Here is a 9,044-nt window from a genome sequence, read left to right on the forward strand (position 1 = left end):
GATCCCTTATTCACAGGAAGTTAGAGGTTGCATCTTTTGTGGCCAATGACAATCTCTCTAAACTTCTGTGTTTAAACATTTCCATGGAATCCTTTTAAGTTTTTGCCTTTCCCCCAAAACTATAATGCTGTCAGACACCAAGGCAAGACATCCTAGACCTGGAGGAAACCGGAAGCCTGCGATGAAGGAGATCCTCTGTAAATGTTCAAGTGAATGAACAAATGATAACGTTTAATGAAACACTACTCCAGCAAAGTCCGTGACGATAGCCTGAGGAGGAGCTATCCTCAGATAAATTTGTCCAGAAAGAAGTTCCTTGAAGGTACATTAATATTCCAGTGACTCTAAGAATAATCACTCTAATCTTCTATGAGAAAGAAAAGACATTCCCTCCCGGGTACAAAAATATTAAAATCCTCCTCCCATATCCCAACTCCATCTCTGTGCAACCCCTTCTACTTTCTTCTGAATATAATTTCTTCTAATAATAATTGAACATAGGGGGCTGGGGATTTAGCTCAGCGGCAAAAGCTCCTGCCTGGCAAGCGCAACGTCGTGAGTTCGATTCCCGGTACCAGAGAAAAACCAAAAAAAAAAAAAAAAACAAAAAAATAATTGAACATAAAACTGACGGACATGGGCAGCTCAGCAAAGGTGTCCCGCTGCTTTTCTTTACTTGCATCCTCTACACAAACAGCCACTACCACGTCTGTCCGGGTTGAGGCCAGGAAGGGAGAGAAGTTAAATCCCCAGATTGCTGTAGGGCTACCTGTACTAAGCAGACGTCAAAAGGCGCCCCAGCTGGCCACCGCCCTGATAAAGATTTTGTGAGCTCCTGTCACAGGCTGCTGTGGAACGGCGAGCAGAGCTTGCATGGGGAGTCGCTGCCAGACCTCGGGCCAGGCCTCCAAAGCAGTTGTTTCCAGGTTGTGGGTGTGTGGCCATTAATTTTTTTATTTTAAAGAAAATAAAAATTGGAGGGGCCTGGGGATTTAGCTCAGCGGCACAGCGCCTGCCTGGCAAGTGCAAGGTGGTGAGTTCGGTTCCCGGTACCGGAAAAAAAACAAAAAAATTGGAAAAAAATTGGAAAAAAAAAATTAAAAATGATACAGAATTTCAAAACAAGGTGATAGGAAATCAACAATGGTTATATTACATATTGTTATCTTCAGAGTAGTTGTTCAGATTACCAGATATAAGCATGTAAAATTGGTAAAAAAAAAAATAAATAAAAAATAAGCATTGAATGTTCCTTTCAATATACCAATAAAAATTAGTAGTACAAGTATCTTAGCTATCTTATATGCATATATATTTTCCCTTCTTTCTTTTCTCCTTTTCCTAGCAGTTTCTTTCCCCTTCACAATATCTTTTATACCTTCTATATTTTATTTACTCTTTCAGTTTCTTATACTAGGGAGACAATATGATGTTTACACATGTGGGCCTGATTTATTCCACTTATGAGTATGGCCTCTAGTTGCAGCCATTTACCTATAAAAGCCTCAAGTTTATCTTTTTTTATAGCTGAATAATACTCCATTGTACAAAACCACTATATCTTTTGTATCCATTCCTCAATTGATAGGTATTTGCTTGGGAGGCTGAGGTAGGAGGATCATTGCAAGTTCGAGACCAGCCTGGGCTACAAAGTGAGCTCAAGGTCAGCCTGAACTGCATAGCAAGACCCTGTCTCAAGAAGACAAAAAAAATGATAGGCATTTGGGTTGTTTCAAGATTTAGCTATGACAAATTGTGCTGCTATAAACATGGGTGCACATATATCATTGTGCTATGATGGTTTTAATTCTTCTGGGAAAATACCCATTCTGGGTCAAATGGGACCTCAACTCCTAGTTTTTTGAGGAGGAATCTCCACATTGATTTCCCCAGTGGTTGTACCAGTTGTAGTCGTTAATTTTATATATGGGGCTTATCTGGGCCACAGAGGACCAAAATATTTGGTTTAAGCAAAAATAGGTTTCGCTAATTAAATTCAGCTAAACAAATTATATATACGGTAATTGTTAAAGTTTTCTATAATGAGCTATTTGAAGATTTAAAATAACCATTTTTAGGCCTTGGCCCCGCCCCTCCAAATATTTGGTTAAATATTCTTGCCTGAGTGTATCTATGAGGGTGTTTCTGGATGAGATTAACATCTGAATCAAAAGGGTAAGTAAAATAAACTGCTTTTCCCAGCGTGGGTGGGCTTCATGCAGTCCACTGATCTAGATAGAATCAAAGTTGAATAAGAAACAGTCCTTTAGCTGCCTGTCTTCAAGCTGGGACACCAGTCTCCTCCTGCATCCAGAATCAGATTTTACCCAGAACTTGCAGCATCAGCTCCCCTGCTCGTCAGTCCTTCAGACTCACATTGTGACTATCACCAGCTCTCTGGTCTCCGCATCTTACTGACTAGAGATTTTAAGATTTCCCTGCCTCCATAATCACGTGAGCCAATTCCTTAGTACACATATACACTGAGGAGTAAACGCATACCCACACACTACCATGTACACTTGCGCATGCACACACATACACACGCCTACTGGTGCTTTATCGCTGAAGAACTGACTGATGCTAAAAAAACTAGTGAGCCGCTTAACAGCTCCTTGAGTCTGCAACTAGCATTATTTTTTATAAAATAGGATATTTTCATAGAATATTTTTTAAAGAATAGAATAGAATAGAATAGAATAGAATAGACTAAAGTGCTCATCACATAGAAATGGCTAAGTATGATTTGGTAAAACTTCAGATTATTGATTTGTACCATATGAGGTATGATCAAAATATAAGTAAATGTTTAATTAAAATACTTACTACAGTAAAAGGTACAACATCGTTAATCCCCTTCCAAACACTCCTCTTGCATCAAACACATCCATCCCGTCCTTCTTTAAACTTTCTGGAGCGGTCCTGTAAGAACTCTTGGCGAATGTCTATGCCCAGCATTTCAAAAATATGGACCAAGTAACAGCCAGCATCAAGGCAGGCACTTAAAAGCATCACGGTTTGTCTTCACCCACCTTACGCATTGGATCTGGTGCTGGGCAATGTCTGGCTCTTCCTCAAAGTCAAAATGACCTTGAAAGTCAACGTTTTAAATCAATTCAGGACATGGAGTCAGCCACAAAAGCACAACCAAGAGTACTCACAAACGAAGACCTTCTAAGTGGCTTCAGAAACTGGCAAGAATACTCTGATATGTGTTTGAAGCAAAGGAGAGTATTTTGATAGGGAGACAGAAATATGTCTTTTACTGCAAATTTTTTAATTTAAACCACTGCAATTTTCAGTCACACTTTATGTGTATGTATATATGGTTGTGATATAAAGTGTCTTCATACCTACACTCAAGCGTCAATATAATTTGAGTCTCTGTGCTGGACACGTCTCCTGGACACTCCTCACCTCTGAGCTAGAATGAGCCCCACCCTGAAAGAATCACCTGCTTTGCACAGGACAACAGATAATCAGCACATGTGGCTGCTGTGTGTGCCCATGTGTCCTCCGTGACCAGGACAGACTTTACACGGCTTCACCGTCTCCTCTTAGCTTGTGGATCATGTCCTTTGTAGCCACTTGGCAACGAAGAAGCTTCTCAACAACTATTGGTTGGCAGGCTGAATCTTATAAACTATCAACTTTATTAAGAGAATCAGATTAAATGCTAGAGGAAAAATCAATGACCACTCAAGAACACTCACATGCCATCTGTCCCTTAGAAATGACAATTGAATGGCAGTCCAAATAAATGCATCCTGCTAGCAGCAGTACGAGACAATGGAGCCGCAACCCTACGTGGGAGAGAAAAGCAGAATGGGAGACGAGCTGTTCTCACTCTGCTGGGAAATCTATCTTCCTCTTCACAATCAAAATTGAGTGAGAAATTGCAGTGGATACTATCAGCTCCTATTTATTATCAACATTTCACAGCAGCAAGCATTAATAATACATCTTATATTTTTAAAGCTTTTGTTTTCCAGCTTTCCCTGATACTGAGCCAGAAAGATCTGAGAACGTCTGTGGGACGTGCCCTTTGTTAGTAAAAGATGAATTTCAAAGAAAGCGAGAAAACAAAAATATAAAACTATTTAAATATGCAACATCCACATGCAGTTGTTCAATTATGCCACCACTCTAGAGTACATCTGACACGAGGCATTACAATAAAGCCAGAACCAAATGTCACACATAAAACAAGAACCACCAAAACAAGGCCTTCGTATGGACGGAGCTTCCTGCCTTGATGCATAATTTATATTGCCTATAAAGCCAACACCTGGGAACTGCTAATTTAATTAGTTTGTATTGAACACTTAATTGGAGTAAGCCAAGGCTTCAGACTAGTTTGACAGCTGTTTTCATTACATCTAATTAATCTATGGTATTTAGTTCCCTTTCTCACTGTATTGGGCAGCTTGGGCTGCCATAACGAAATATATTAGACTGCATGGCTTAAACAACAGAAATTTATTTTCTCACAATTCCAGAGGCTAGAAAATCTGAGATCAAGCTTCTAACAGGGTTCAGTTTCTGGTAAGGGCCCTCCTTTTGACTTACAGATGGCAACTGTATTTGTCAGCTTTCCCACTGCTGTGACACAATATCCAACACTCACAACGTAAAGGATGAAAGTTTAATGTATGGTTTAAGCTTTAACTTAGGGTATGGTTAGTTAATGGCTGGGGGACTCAGCCCATGGTCAGCAGGCTGCAAGATGGAGACATTCCAGCAGAAAGGCACCAGGAGCAAAGCCGCTTAGTTCATGGTGGTCAGGAAGCCGAGTAGGGGACAGTGTCAGAGAGGAAGGGCAGAGGGACCTGTGCGGCCAAGGCCCCCTGGCCCTCCAGACACACCCAGGAGAGTGCCGCCCTGACCCTCCAGGCCTTCCTAACCCCCTGAGGTTGACGTGTCGGGGTGAGTCGTCACGGCAGCCTCCTCACTATGCCTTCACGTAGTGTGCACAGAGAGCAAGAGAGGACAGAGGCAGAGGGGGGAGACAGGGAGGCGGAGAGGGAGAAGGACGGGACAGAGCCCTCTGTGTCTCCTTATAAAGCATCAGTCTTCTCATCCTTATTCGCTCACTTAACCTTAACAATTTCCTTAGAGGTCCTGTCTCCAAATACAGTCACATTGGGGGTGAGGGCTTCAATACATGAATTTTAGGGGCATGCAAACAGTCTCACAGTGTGTGGACTGTAAGTTCACTAAGGTTTGTTTGGTCTGAAGAATTAATTCATGTCAATGTTATGCCCTCTTGAACAAGAAAACAGCCTGCTGCTAGACACAGGTGCAAGTCTCCTGGTCCTTCTTTTCAGTCCTGGCCTTCCTTCCAGCCGTCATACCTCAGTGAAAGGAGTCACTCGTGAGGAGGTAATAAGCTATTTTCCACAACTCTTAGGCTGTAGCTGCTTGATAGATCCTTCCTGCGTATCTCTGTCTTCCGAGAAACCACTTTGAAGATACCACCATGTATTCCAGCAGCCACTGATATTTTCCTACTAATCCATCCATAACTCTGTAATGTTTGTATTCTTCCTAGCCTATTTCGTAAATGGATCCATGTTTATTATTCTGTGTTTCCTACAACAACCATTGAGAATAGTTAATGATTTTTCAATAGGTCACTCATGTATAGCTCTATTTATTTTCTTTAGAAGCCACTTTGAAGATACCTAAGTATAGTACAACTATTGATAATCTCCTATCTCTTTTGTCTGTAACTCACTATTATTCGTCTGTTTGTTTTCCTGAGAAACCGTCTTGTAGATAACAATATGTAAAACAATAACCATTGATAATTTCCTACCACTTTGTCTGTAATTTGGTAACCCCCCCTTATTATTATGTTATCTTTCTTCTACTCTTTAAAATAAAAAAAAGTTCTGCCCTCTTAATCTTCCTTAATCCCAGCAGTCTGTGTGACAACAGCAGAAAGCATTGCTTGCTTAAGGGCTCTGCATCCCCACCTGCTCAGGAACAAGGACAAGGCCCCAGCAGCCTCCTCACAGCTTCCCCTGAAGGCCCCAGGCTTCCCAGAGTCACTACTCCTTGATTCACTGTTCAACACGCATTTACTGAGTCACTTATGCCAGGCACTGCATGAGGCAGCAGAGGTAAGGGTCAGCTAAGACCCAGGCCTTGCCTCCCAGGAGTTCCCAGACCAGTGGAAGGCAGGACGAAAACCAACATTAAGAATTCAGGGTGAGCACAACCTTAATGTTCATGGATCTGAGCGGAGGGAGAAAACAAGGGCCAACACGTTACACACCTGAAAATATAAATGATGTGTCAAACTAGCAAACAGGTTAATGAAATATGCTCTGTCCTACAATCTCAATAAGCACAGTTACAAACTATCTGGCAGAGCCAAGTGTGGTGGTGCAAGCAAACCTAACACTCAAAGCCTGAGGTAGGAGGAACGCTGCAAACTCAAGCCCAGCCCAGGCTACAGCGTGAGTTCAAGGCCACCCTGAACCACAGCACAAGGCCTTGTCTCAAAAAAATTGTGAGAAGGCAGGTTCAAATCTAGACCCCAGCCTAGAGCTCCCAGCCCTCCCCTCCTTCCCTAGCTCCGTGCTGCCTGGTGAGGCGCCTGACACACATGTCCAGGGTTCCATCCACAGCCCCTGCACACGGCTGGCCCTTCATGAAACTGATAATTAAACTCACATAAGTTTGGAAGTAGCTCTAAACAGAGAGTTTTAGAACCGAGGTTTGAAGCTCGTCAAGGACAGGAGTGCCCCGCACAAGGGCGTTACAGAGCAACAGAGCAGGGCCCTCTCAAGGAGTCCTTGGCAAACTCTCCCGTGTGTGAGCTCCCGCCGGTAAGCATATGGGTCCGGATTCCCAGGTCCGGCCCCCCGAGGGAAGGCTTCTGTGAGTATGAGGTGAGACCTCAAAGTTTGCATTTCTAACAACGCCCACACGATGCCCTCGGCGGATGACAAAAGTCTGTGTAGCACAGAGCCCGCACCAGAGATTCCAGGTCAAGTCTAACACCGGCGCGGACTCGGGGAGGTGCGTGCTGACGAGGAAATCTGCACAGAGCTCCGGGGAAGGCCGGCTGCTGTTACCGTCACAGTACGAACCTGTACACGTAGCTGTCCTTACACGCACGGTCCACCCGAAAATGCATGTGCCCTTCAGGAAAAGAGAAGCTTGCACATTTTAATACTAAATTTATGGAGACACCAGGAGGTTAACACAAGTTACCTTTGGCCTCTACAGTTACAAGAGGTGCTCAGAGCTGTGACCATCTGCTTCTACACATCTAGTAGTGGGGCACACTGGTGCTTGGTGACCTTGGTCACTGAGACTGCACACACGCATTGTCAATTTCTCCTCTAAGGGCCGACGGTGTAGTGGGTTTTCTGCAATACACGACACCCTCTGGGGTTCCCGATGTGAGGGTGGCACCCTGTTGAAAACACATGGTCCGATTTTTCTTTTCCTGAAGTGTGTACGCGTTTTTTGGTGGACTCTGTATATAAGTATATGTGTTGAGAGCCAACTTTGTACCAAGCATTAACTGCCTCCCTCATTTATTCACCAAATAATTATTGACTAAGGAACCATATATGTAAAGGAAAGCAAGGAACACAACAAAAAAAGCAGGCAATTTTATTATATGCAAATTTATATTAAAAAAATTTTCAAGTGAAAATAAGAAAATCAATCTGTTCTAGAGATTTCCAGTTCTTTTAATGCCAGGAGAGCTTTATCAGAGTGTTACTCCCATTGTGAATTATAAACTTTGGTGAAAATATTTAAAAATTTCTATTTGAAGGCTCTAAAACAGCCTACCTCATGATAGATACACTTCTAAGCATAAATATAATCCAATGGGCAAAGAAAAATGCATGTCTTATTTGACACACAATTCTATAAGGCATAAACTCATGTTGAGACTTGGATCTGACACGCCCCCTCACAGTCCACGTGTTGAAGGGTTGATCCCCAAAGTAGCAGTATTCATAGGTGGGGCCTGAGGGAGTGGACACTGAGGGATCTGACCTCAGGATGGGCTCAGAATTTAATGGGCTTTGTGAGGCTGTGATAGCTAATCCAGATTATGTGAACTTGACCGGCTTGGGAGCCCTCGGCGTACTGCCGGAGCACACTTCAAATGTGTGGGGGGCAGGTGCCAGAGGGGTACGACCCCGAATGTTATACCTGGTCCCCTGTTCCCTCCATTCCGGTGCTGCTCCCCTGCTCTGCTTCCTGACCACCTCAAACTGACTCAGCATCCTGGCTTCACCATGCCCTTCCTGTAATGCTTCTATCTTAGACCCATGCCCTGAATCCCTGAAATCACAAGCTAATTTAAACCTCTCCTCATTTAAATTGTGGGTGCTGGGTATTATATCACAGTAATAAAAAAGCTGACTAATACAGAGAAAAATTAGGAGAACCTTGGGAGGCAGAGCCTTGTTGGAGGGAGGGAGTCCTCAGGGTCCCGACCCCTTAGGGCTTCTATTTTGTCTCTAATTCTTTTGTCTTTCACCTTGAAGCTACCGTAAAATGAGCAGCTTTGCCCCACCACAAATTCCCTGCCATGATTTTCTGCCTCACCGTATGCCTAGAGACAATGGCACCAACTGACCATGAACTGAAATCTCTGAGATCACAAGCCAAAATAAAACTTCTCCTCCTTGTAAGGTAATTTCCTTAGGTATGTTGTCACAGTAACAGAAAGCTTGTTGATAAAATCCATAATTTTCATATTAAAAATTTCATTGTAAACGTCTCATTTTAAATTTAGAGAAACTAATGGCAAATGAATACATGAAAAAATGTTCAATGTCATTAGTCACTCAAGAAATGTAAATTAAAACACTGAGATTCCATCTCACCCCAGAAAGAATGGCTATCATCAAGAAATCAACCAATAACAAATGCTGGAGAGGCTGTGGGGAGAAAGGAACCCTACTCCACCACTGGTGGGAGTGTAGATTGGTGAAACCACTGTGGAAATCACTTTGGAGATTCCTCACAAAACTAGGATTGGAAGTTCCATTTAAGCCAGCTGTTCC

This window comes from Chinchilla lanigera, unplaced genomic scaffold, assembly GCF_000276665.1.
Source record: "Chinchilla lanigera isolate Chin_1 unplaced genomic scaffold, ChiLan1.0 scaffold00040, whole genome shotgun sequence".
Lineage (NCBI taxonomy): Eukaryota > Metazoa > Chordata > Mammalia > Rodentia > Chinchillidae > Chinchilla > Chinchilla lanigera.